At 36.4% G+C, this 12,662-nt stretch overlaps 1 long non-coding RNA gene across 1 annotated transcript; it reads right to left on the reverse strand.

The window, feature by feature from the left end:
- Positions 1-6,331: 6,331 nt before the first annotated feature.
- Positions 6,332-11,577, reverse strand: LOC138891261 (uncharacterized). Its single transcript, XR_011407628.1, has 2 exons — positions 11,108-11,577; positions 6,332-6,673 (listed from the first exon to the last, which is right to left on the reverse strand). It is a non-coding gene; the product is annotated as an uncharacterized lncRNA (long non-coding RNA).
- Between the last annotated feature and the right edge of the window lie 1,085 nt (positions 11,578-12,662).

Consider the following 12,662-nt stretch of genomic DNA (forward strand, 5'->3'; position numbering starts at 1 on the left):
GATTAGTTCCCAGTCGTTAGATTCAAGATGATCCACGGCTGGGATTAGGGAAGGGTTAATACGGAGTCGTTTTGGGGCTAAAGGGAATTGGACTGGTTTTATGGGATTGGGATAGGGAGGAATTGGGAATTGTTTTTTGGCTAAATGAAATTGACCCAATACACTAAGATAAAATCTTTTTCCATTTTTCTTTTTCTCTTTGTTTTCTTTTTCTTTAATTAATTAAAATCCTAAATTAATTTAATTTGTAAAGATTAAGCTAATTAACTAATTATAATATTTACAAAAATTAATTGATCTTAAATTAAAGAAGAGAAAATTAGTAATTTAGCATTAAGGATAAAAATGTAAAATGAACAAATTTTTGTGATTTTTCATTTTGATAAAGTAATTAATTAACTAATTAATCCTAAAATATGAACACAAAGTCTAATATGCAATGCATGATGTTTTGATATTTTTGGGGCATTTTCATGATTAATAATAAAACTTAAATGTGCACAAAAAATGCAAACAATTAATAAAATCCTACAAAAATCCTATAAAATTGTAAATAATTAGGAAAAAATCTATAATTTTTTAATTTTGTAGGAGTATTTTGAATAGGGTAAAAATCACATGCTCACAAAATATAATAGCAAAGTAATCAATAGAAAGCAAAAGAAAGTAATTGTATTCCAATAATAATCAGAACATGTCTTTACAAGTGAAATCCCCTTCCCTTATATAGGAATCTATAAGTACAACGTCTCTTCCCTTTTATAACTGAGTCATTATGAATATTAATGACATTAATGATTATAATTTGCAATCGTAATTGTTTATGAAGATTCTGTAACGCCTATGGTAATTCATGCGCATTAATTGGCAATTCATGAATCTTCCTTCTTTATTGTCTTGATTCATTATGTCGGTGTCACTTTATATAGCAATTCAGACTCAAGCGACCATACCTTTTTATCCCGTGGGTGATTTGCTCGTACCTATCACGACTCGTGCCACTTTTAATGCATCTCTCCAGCTGTCGTTTTCTTAATGATCCGCGTGTCTTGCCACATCATCCACTCATATAAAGCCATGTGCAATATTTATTTTTACCAATACAGATAGTCCCTCACTAACCAATTATTCAGCAATTGAATATTTGGGAAGTGAATGACCTTTATGGCAGGAATTTTTTGCCGTCGTTTCTCTTGTATTATTATGTCTTATTCAGAACTAACGCATCGTATGTCACTTCCATTTAATGTTTGTGATATGTGACATACATTGATTGGATTTGCAACTCCTCAGCTGTTTTTAGGGCTTTTCTGCGGTTGCATCAGTCACGAAGTGACTGTTTTCATTATGACGTTTCCATCATGAACCCTTCGTATGACAGTTGCTTTTTTGTATAAAGACCTCATTATACCTTTGTTTTCACAAAAAACCTTCAATCTACAGTATTCTTATTTCATAATAGTTCTTGTTCGTCAGGTCATATTATTTTCTTATACAACCATGTCTTCTCCAAATCCCGATCCTCGTAGAGTAGTTATAGTAGATGAACTCCCCCATTCATCTGCTCCAATCAGAAGAAGAAAAGGTACAAGATTACGTAGTTTAGGGTCTGTATCTATTCGTGGTTCTTCTTCTCAACATAGTGTTACTACTTATTCGTCTTCTTGAACTAGGGCTTCTTCTTCTCATAGATCTTCTGTTAGAAGTAGGGATTCTGGTGAACCTCTTTGAGAACTAACTGTTGATGAGATTGTTCCTACTGAACTTTCTTTTTCTACTGATTGAGAATCAATTACAAATCAAGTTACACCTATGACTTCTCATGATCGTGCCGATGTTTACCCTTCCCAGATTACTGAGGGTTTGATTTCTCTTGTGCGAAGTGAATGCCATTGGAAATATGATTTCCCAATTATAGTTCCTAATGCAAATCGAAGGATCACTACATATAAAGCAGGCTATTCCTTTGTTTATACATATCCCTTTACATTAGGCTTCAGACCACCTATTGATCCAGTCATTATAGAATTTTGTTGCTTCTTTAATGTTTGCTTACGACAGATTGGTCCTATTGTATGGAGAGTTGTGGCATGCTTAAGATACTTGTCGAATTTGGCCTCTTTACCCTTTACCTTTTATCACTTGATTCATCTATACTCCCCCAAGTTGTTTCGTTTTTGGGTATTTACTCTCATGGCTAGGAGTAAGAGGATTTCAGTTAGCCCTGAAAATGACAAGGATCGTGGCTAGTATGTCCGTTCTGTTGCTGGTCCCACAAAAGGTTAAGCAGGTGATGAGAATATTCCTTTCCAGAAAAATGGAACTTTGCACGTAATTTTTTCCTTTTTAAACTTTCTTCTTCTTTTTTTTATTGAAGAAACATGAACTTACAACTTCGTGACTATATATTTTTCCTTTTTTCAGCAACTAAGGAAGTTGTTGAGGAGATTCCAGATTTCTGTTGTTGGGTAGGAAAATTGTTGACTGTTGTTACTATGGAATGAAGGTCTTGGAAGTATCTTTCTAATAGGTTTGGCTGGAAAGTGAAGACTCATGGTATTTTTCCTTTCAATTTTCTACCGCGCTTTCATATTTACTTGAAAGTTTTCTAACTTTTTCTTTGTTAGGGTTTTCCATTCGGGGTGTTACTGCCGCATCTATTGTTGCTTCAAGACTTTCTCTATCTATGGCTCAAGAGATGATTTTGCGTTCCTCGTCCAAGAGAAAAGCTGATAAGGCACCCACTTCCGTGGGTGAAGAGGATCAAGAGGTGGGCTCGTTAGTTCGCAAGTCTCGAGCTAGGAGATGTGTTATTTCGGATGATGAAGTCACTCCTCTTCCAAGTTCAGTTCCCGTGCACGAGCCTGAAAGTCCCATTTTGGTGAGCTTTGATGAAGAGATGCCTGCCGCACCCCGTGACTCTACAAAACAATTTTTTCTCATGGGTTTGATAATGAAGATTTTGGCTTTGTTTTTGAGGAAGCGCCTTTTGCCTCTTTTCCAGTATCTGTTCCAATTGATCCTCAATTCCCCGCACCTAATGCTGCTGCTATTACTCCGCTCGTGGCTGTTTTGACCCCCTCAACTGTCCCTACTACTAAAACTTCCCATGTTGAAGTTAGTTCTTCCAGCAACAGTAGGATAATGAAAATAGTTACCATCAAAGTTTGTGAGGATGGTAATCTTCTGTTGAAATCTGGCCAGGCCGATGTGTGGTTAAAATCATTGATTGGCCCAGTTGAGTAGTCCAAATTGGAGAGCCACAACTCTTTAACGTGAATGAATAAAATTGTTCATTCATCTTTAAAGGTACAAACCTTAGCTTTTCATTTTGCATGTGACTTTCTTTTCAGTTGTATTTGGTAGTCACACTTTCTTTTTCCTCGTGTAGATCAACCTAATTGGCATGAAGATAATGAAGAGGATCGTCCATACTGAGCAATTAATGAATGAATATCGCACCAAAGCGGACAACTGGAAAAAACAATTTGATGGCCTTGAGCTTGAGAAAAAAGTTTTAGATAAGGAGAAGTGTATCCTGGAGCAACAAGTGAAGATAATGGCAACAGAGTTGGCAGTTGAAAAGGCCTCTTCTAGTCAAGTGGGCAAAGATAAAGTCCTCCTCAGATCTTTGTTTGACGAGCAACTTTCCAAAGCTATTGAAGAGCTTCGAGGTTTGAAAGAACTGTTGAACCAAAAGGAAGTTTATGCCGGGGAGCTTGTTCAAATGCTCACCGAAACTCAAGAAGATCTTCGTGTTTCTTTTGACAAGGTTCAGTTCTTAGAGAGGTCACTCACCCCCTTACAAGATTCTTATGGTGTTGCTTTGACTTAAAAGGAAAAGCTAATTGCCAACATTGAGCAGTGGGATAGGGATTATGAAGCCCTTGAGGATAAAGCTACTGTTTATGTTAGTTCGGCTTTCTTGGACACTCGCCTTAAAACATTAATGGAGGCAAGCCAGGAAGGCTTTGACTTAGCTGCTGAAATTGCAAAAACTAAAAAAACCATTGAGAAAAATCAGCAGAGTCAACTTTTCTTCACCTGAGATTGACATTCCCGTGGGTGATGAATTTACTCCTGGTGAAGTTGTTGTTCAAACCCCTTATGCTCAAGTTGAACCTTCTGCTGCTAATGATGCCATCTTGAACCCTTCTGATAATACTGGTTCAGAACCTGCTCCATAGCGAAAGTTTGATTGAAAAGTTTGCTGTTTTTTTATTAATGGAATGTTTGGAAGTTTTACCCCTGGTTTGTTTTGGGGTTTAGAATCAAAGTTTTTATATTTAGTTTTAACCAAATTTATATAAAATTATCTTCCGACTTTTTGTTCTACTCTATTATTGGTTTAGCCTTATCTTTTTTCGGGGTTTGAAGACAAATGTTTTCCTTATGTTTGCAAAGCTTGATATATAAATTTTTTGGCTTTATTTTCTGTCTATTTTAATGTTTGGGTTTTTGTTTCACCCTTTGTAATTTATCTTTGCATAAAAATGCTTCAATGCTTTGTGACTTTTTGAACAAGCAAGAATTATAAAAGAAGGCCCTTTTATAAATTACACTAAATGAAGATGACGTCTCAACTTCATATTGGTGTAAATATACGAAAGAAAAAGTAGGAACATACATATTTCCTAGAATAACTTGAGGAAGTTTTGTATTCTTGAACTTTCAAATTGTATACTTTACATGTATTCGAATAACATCTACAACTCGTTCATAACTGTTTTCTTTATAACAAATGTTACAAAATTCAAGGGTATATCTTGCAACCCATGACTAAATATTGCATTTAACCTAGATACTCATAAAATTTTGTAATTTACATCTGCGAGCGTATACTTCATCATAGGTTTTTGAATCAAGCTTGAATTTTTGGCTCTTGATTTGCTCGCTCTTAACTTTCGATTTGTTGGGTAGATTGCCTCAGGCTTGACTTGAATTCTGATTTTTCTAGTCTTCTTTTCCTTCTGTATATATATAGTCCCCCAAGTTTTAGAGCTTTGAAGTATAAAATCTCGAGTACTTGATTATTCCTTCCATGTGGTCCATTTCCTGAAAAGGAAAAACATACGGGACTCGGAAGTATAATTTTAGACGATGACTGCTTAACCCTTTCTATTTCCATCAGAAAGATTGTAACCCAGACCGAGGATGATTTTGCATCCCGTGTGTCTTTCAGGTCTAAGATCATCATTTGGTGTGGGCTAGCTTTGTGCCTATCATCTGAAATGGTTTGTACAATTAAAAAAGAATAAATTTAAACCTTGCATAAATGATACCTGACCGGGGGTCTTCCCTTTCAGCAGTAATACTTCTTCAAATGAACATCATTCCATCTTGATGGGATTTGTTTGCTGTCCATTGTTTCTAACCCATATGCACCATTTCCTGCAATACCTCGATTCTTGTAAGGCCCTTCCCAATTTGGCTCAACTTTCCTGCATTGGCCGTTTTCGTTGATTGAAAAACATTGTGAGTACGAAGTACCCAATCTTGAAGTACCTAAGATGAGCTTTCAGACAGTAATATCGCTAAATAATTTGCTTATGCGCTGCCATCCTTATCAAGGTTGTTTCTTTACTTTCTTTAAGCAAACTGAGATTTATTCGCATCTCTTCCTCATTTGACTCTTCGGTTGCTTGGGTGTATCTCGTACTTCATTCACCTATTTCAACTGGAATTAAGGCTTCAGCACCATACACAAGTGACAACGGAGTCTCTCCCGTACCTGTTTTTGCTGTCGTGCTGTAAGCCCATAAGACTCCTGGCAACACTTCTAGCTATTTTCCTTTTGACTCCTCTAATCTTTTCTTTAGGTTATTAATAATAACCTTGTTTGTTGAATCAGCTTGTCCATTGGCCATAAGATGAAAAGGTGTTGAAGTTATCCTTTTAATCTGCCAACTCTGATAGAATTCTGTGATTTTTGCACCTATGAATTGGGGGCCGTTATCACACATGATTTCTTTTGGAACTCCAAGCTGACATATGGCGTTTCGCCAAATGAAGTCTCTAACTTCTTTTTCCCGTAACTGTGTAAAGGCACCTGCTTCTACCCACTTGGTAAAATAATCAGTTAGTACTAGTAAAAATTGTACATTTCCTTTGGCTTAGGGTAGCAGACCCACGATATCAATCCCCCAATTCATAAAAAGGCCATGGTGCAATAATCGTATGTAATAACTTTGATGGGCGATGCATATTGTTACTATATCTTTGAGATTTGTTGTCACGACCCAAGGGCCGCGACGGGTGCCTGATTCCTGCATGTCAAACATTCATAAGCATGCGTCTAAGATATAAACTTGAATAACATCTACTGCATTACGAAAATAACATACATAAAGGAAACCTTCCATCAAGGCATATGTACGTATACATGCAGAATACAATGGGCGAGCCGGCAAGGCTGCTATAGACAACTATACATCGAAAACTGAAAGCCGACAAGGCCACATACAATCCAACTAGACATAATGTCTACAGACCTCTAATAGAAACATAGTTGTACAAAGACGGGACTGAGTCATGTCATACTCACTTACATATATATATACACATACAAATGTATCGTACCAAAATCAAAAGCAGCCCCGGATCAAGTGGAGCATGCCAACTCTCACTGATCAGGGATCCTAAGAAGGGGGACTGTCAGCTTGCCTACCTGCACCTGCGGGCATGAAACGCAGGCCCCATGAAATACGATGTCAGTACGAAAAATGTACTGAGTATGTAAGGCATGAAAATTAGTACGTAAAAGACATAGATGAAACATGAAATAAGGAAACACATTTTTAAATCTGAATAACTTTGTAAATTCTGAAACGTTTATAATGTCATGCACGTGCATATAAATATCGTGTTATGCATAGGTATGGGTGTACATAATATCATCAAGCCACTGAGGGCATCCCATCATATCGTCTCGGCCACTGTGGGCAACATTATCAATATATACCAGCTAATTAGGTGGTGGTACGTATATAACACCGTAACCTTTTCCTATAACCCATATACATATATTTACATATATACGTGTATATAACACCATCTGCTCATGAGTCACTGCACATGTATAAATAAGTGAAATGCATGAAAAATATGTAATAATCTCACAATTCCTTCTAGATAAACTTTTTTCATAAACAGAAGATAATAATAATTTTCATGGGGAATCAAGAATATAGACACCCCTACTATTTCTATGAACGAATAATTTATGAAAACGGTGTGTTTGCTAGTTTCTTCAGTATAGTTTGGACCATGTCAAAAGAAAAAAGGAAGGACCTTAGTGTACCTGTTCCTTGAATTATTTGCACAAAATGAAGCTTCTGCTTATTTGAACTTGAACGAAATTGATGCTTGGATTCTATAAAATTGGGACGAAATTGTTTCTGCTTGTCTAGATTTTGGGACGTTAGTCCCTATTGTCCAAATCAAGAACGGTAATCTACTGATCCTTCACGTTTCTTGGAATAAATTGAACAAAATCTTAATCTTGCTACTATTTGTATTTTGTAATGGAAGTGAAAATGAGACTTTGTTTTTAAGGTCAGAAAGAAACGTTCTATGTCTTTTAAATGCCAAGCCTTCAAAATGAATTGAATTGGAAAGACTTGGATATCCAAAGTCTTGAAACAAATGAAAGGAAAGTTGTATCCATTTGACACCTAATCAAGGAATGACTCTTAGTCATTTCTTGATAATGTGGCTAGTTTCCATGTGGGGTAGGGGTGGGATATTTTATTTTTATCCACTTATTAGGTAATTAGGTAATGTCTTGTTACCCGGTAATTAATCAATTACTCGCATAATAATAATTAAAAAATTGCCTCAAATTACTTAAAATTCTATTTATTTTTAATATACTATATATATACTCTATACATTATATTATCGTGGTCATATGGTACATTGCAAGGTACTAGTTCATAATTATCGAGTATTATCGCTCGACCCATATTTTATTCTAAATTGGCCACTTTTAATGAAACTCGTTTTCTTTAATCCGTGTACCCCTTTATCCTTCATAACACTTGTTTATCGCTCGTTATAAATAGCGTAAGTATGTTAACGTCAAGATGATCTCATCCCCGAGTCTACGTCGGTTAACTGAAAACAAAATTTTAACGTACGAAAACGCGAGATGTAACATCCTCCCCCTCCCCCTAGAAACATTCGTCCTCGAATGTTTAACTCTCTGTGATCTATATAACCTTGCCAAGGTCGCCTCTATAACAACACCACTACCAACTTTCCCCGTAGAAGCTTAATAACCTAACGACAGACAAGCTCATAATTATGAATAACGACAATGGCCTAACATAACGAACGACAAGAACCAACACAAGAATTTATACACGTATCTTATGATTATGACGTCTCAGTCGGACCCTTCTCTGGGGGAGGAAATAAGTAGGGATATCTAGACTTCATATTTTCCTCGGCCTCCCAAGTCACTTCTTCCATATTTTTGTTTCTCCAAAGTTCTTTCACGGAGGCTACCTCCTTATTCCACAGCTTGCGGATCTGTTGGTCTCGGATGGCAACCGGAACTTCCTCGTATGATAAGTCTTTTGTAATATGTACATCATTCGTGGGCACCACTCGGGTAAGATCGCCAATGCACTTCCGTAACATAGATACGTGAAAAACCAGATGGACAGACTCCAATTCCGTGGGCAATTCTAACTCATAAGCTACTTGGCCCAATATATTGTGGGCTAAGTTTTCCTTTCTTGCCAAACCTCATCTCATCCTTCATAGGCAACACCTTTAAGAATACCCAATCATCAAGCCCGAACTCTAAGTCTCATCGCCGCACGTCAGAATATGACTTCTGACAACTCTGAGCTGTCAATAGTCGACCCCGAATCAACTATACTTTTTCTATGGCTTGATGAACCAGGTCTGGCCCGTATAATCCAGATTCTCCAACGTCAAACCACCCTATAGGCGACCTACACTTCCGTCCATAAAGAGCTTTGTATGGAGCCATCAGAATCTAGAATGGTAACTATTATTTGCGAACTCATTAAGCGGCAGATGATCATCCTAGCTACCTTTGAAGTCTATTACACAAGCTCAAAACATATCCTCTAGTGTTTGAATAGTACGCTCAGACGGTCCGTCTGTCTGGGGATAAAATGTTAAACTAAGACTTACATGAGTCCCCAATCCCTTTTGGAAGGACCTCCAAAATTTAGTTGTAAATTGAGCTCCTCTATCCGAGATAATAGATGCAGGGACACCATGCAGTCTTACTATCTCCTTGATATAAAGCCTCGCATAATCCTCTGAGAAATATGTAGTTCTAACAGGCAGAAAATGGGCTGACTTTGTAAGCCTATCCACAATCACCCATATCGAATCGAACTTACGTTGGGTACGAGGTAAGCCTACGATAAAGTCCCTATTGATTGTCATACCTCCTTTTTGTCTACACCCCCGGAAGAGTGTATATAAGGGAGTTTTTTCCAACTTAAAGTGACAATCGAAACGGGATTTATTTATTAAAAAAATTCAGAGTCGCCACTTGGGATAATTTTATGGTGTCCCAAGTCACCGGTTCAAATCCCGAATCGAGGAAAAGATTGACTCTGTTTTACAGTCCGCGAACACAGAAATCCGGGTAAGGAATTCTGTTAACCCGGGAGAAGGGGTTAGGCATTCCTGAGTTCCGTGGTTCTAGCACGGTCGCTCAACTGTTATAATTGACCTATTATCTGATTTTAATGCATGTTTTAGCCTATGTGCATTTTAACTTTAAAACCGCTTTTAATTAAATATTTTTTTAGGGAAAATTCAACGTCACATAAACGCGTCTTGAAACACGTCACATAAATACACCCGCAATCCGCAACACATTTTATCTAACATTGTTGAGATTTGGATTTGGGTCACATAAATGCGCACCCAAGTTTAGGAAGGTAAATTATTAAAATAGCACGCATAAAGCAACTACGCACTTTCAAATTTGCGAGGGCCATGGAAAATTCAACTAAATAGCATGCCTCGATTCTAATTTCAACAGATTGCCCTCAACTTAACGCAAACTACGGATGTTCATGTAAATTATCTCTTAAACTAATTTGAGATTGTTGTGATGCCGAATTTATGGACAAGATATTATTGGGGAGTAAATAGGCTAGCTAATATGATCTATTTCTTGGCCCAAATTCCTTATGCTTCAAGACCCACCTTATAACCCATTCTTGTTCCTTGCCCAGAAAGAAATAACTCCAATAGTCGAAACCTAGGGTGTTATGAAATCACCCCGAACAAAGTTCAATAAAGAGACCAAAATGCATCAATTATAATTTTCATGGGAATCCCAACGTGAGATAAGAAAATATAATTTGAAAGATTAACCAGTAGAACTCCATATTGTAGACTATTCACCTCACACAATGGTATATAATTAACATACAACTCAGCCACATCCATGAACCATTCCATTAATGACAGCAAACATTTAACACGAAACCTCTGAGCAAGTGATACTAACGTAAAACATGGATCATGACAAAGCTAATTCCCTATTATTCATTGAAAGCATATCAAGGCAAAATATTCAACCTTGCCTACAACAATGTTGAAAATCCGAAAATGTGAAATTGACAAATGCTCTACAATTCGAGAATTCAATCAAAATCCACATGCGACTTCAACTCTTTTTTTTTTGGTTTCTTTAGAACAGTAGGTATGTATTAAACAGATGCCTTAAGTCCTAGAATTGAACTACAACCACACTGGATTTCACATTTTTCAATGCAGATCCTAGTTTTAAACTCACAAACACGCAAGAATAAAATTTCTGGTTCTCACTAGCAGTACAAATTCGAAACAAATCCAAACTCATATATCCATGCCTATTCCCGTTCCCATTTGTCTGGCAGGTACTAATCAGCATGAATTTCCAGAAAATACATTACTCATATGAGTAGAATTTAAGCATCAAATTGAGATAAGCACTAATCAATAACCATGTGTTTCGATACAAACAATCAGGAACCATAATCTACGCTCACAGACCTTGAGTAAAGCATATTTTGCATTCACAAATTGATAATTACATACTTATGAGAAGAGAAAAACAGAATACCTTGTTTATGACAGATTTAAATGTAACAAATCACAAAGCAAAGGTATAATGAAGCTCAGCTTCCAGCACATCCAAAGTCAGTAAGCAAACAGCTCATCTACATCCTCCAATTACGGACTAGATTCAGCTTGAAAACCCAGGAAACGACGTAGGAGATCTCTTTGAATCGACAAACACAAACTAATTGTTTTAGAGTGTCGAAATCAAATTTTTTTCTATTTTTTGAAGCCGAAAATTTCAGATCTTAGAAAGGAAATTTTTGAATTTCAAAATCTGTTTTCAGATGTTTCTAAGTATGTGTAGATGAGTGTGTGTGTGTGTGTTAGTGAGATGAGAAGAGGAAGGAGGGGGTCCTTCATTTCAGCTTGGGAGTTGAAGAAAAATGAAGAAGAAGCAGAACGGAGCTGCTGGGCGCCGTTTTTCTCTTTCCGGTGAAGGGGTCCCTTTTTCTGGTTTCTAAATTATCTTTTTATACGTAGGGGTAGGGTAAAGGGTAATGGGTATTTGGGTAGGGAGATTGGGCTTGGGTTGGACAGATTTTGGTGCCATTTATTTTGGCTGACTTTGGCTTTAAAATGGCCCAATTTCCGAATTTAAACCCAATTAAATAAACTCCTTATTTCCTTTTCTTTTTTTTCTTTTTTTAATTAAAAATCCTAGAAATAAAAATCCTAAATTAATTTATTTTGTATAAATTAAAATTCTTTATTTATTTTTAACATTAAAACAACTAATTAACTTAATACTAAAGACAAATGCTAGTTTTAAAGACTAAAATGTAAAAATGATCATTTTTGTGATTTTCGAATTTCTATAAAATAAATAGTTACTGGCTAATTCTAAAAATCTAAAAACAAATCCAAAATGCAATGCATGATTTTTTTTGGTATTTTTTCATGATTTAAATAAAACTTATACATGCACAAAATGCAAACACTTAAATAAAAATCCTACAAAATACTATAAAATGGTAAATAATTAAAGAAAATCTATTTTCTTTGATTTTATAGGAGCAATTCATATAGGGCAAAAATCACGTGCTCACAGCTGCCCTTATTTGCTCAGAAACACAAAGAGTTTTCGTGCAAAGATAAGGTGAGCGCATACGAGCAATTTTTGCCCGTTTGAATACTCCGTGGGAAGCACTTTTGAATGAGTTGAACGCACTCTGCTTTTGAGGTTGCCTACATATTCTTGGCTATAAAGGAATCAGGTCAGTGTAGTTCAGGAATGTTTGGTAGCTGGGACTACCAAGAAGCTATGATTTCACTGTTGCTACTGCTGCTACTGCTTATTGAACCCCCTTATTACACCACGTCAAAAATAAAAGAAGCTAGACTAGACTATAATCTATGCATTACAAGAATCCTATCTATATCTTCAAACTTGATCTTGCAATTCATGTTGCCTTGTTGACTTGTATTTTCTAGATGAAGTCCCTTTATTGCCGACTTGAATTGTGATCTAAGACACTTTCCCTTTTCTTCAGGTGGACGCCTGATTGCTGAACTCGAATTTCAATCTGAGATGCTTTCCTTTTCTCCAGGTGGACGCC

Source organism: Nicotiana sylvestris, chromosome 5, assembly GCF_000393655.2.
Source record: "Nicotiana sylvestris chromosome 5, ASM39365v2, whole genome shotgun sequence".
NCBI classification, from domain to species: domain Eukaryota; kingdom Viridiplantae; phylum Streptophyta; class Magnoliopsida; order Solanales; family Solanaceae; genus Nicotiana; species Nicotiana sylvestris.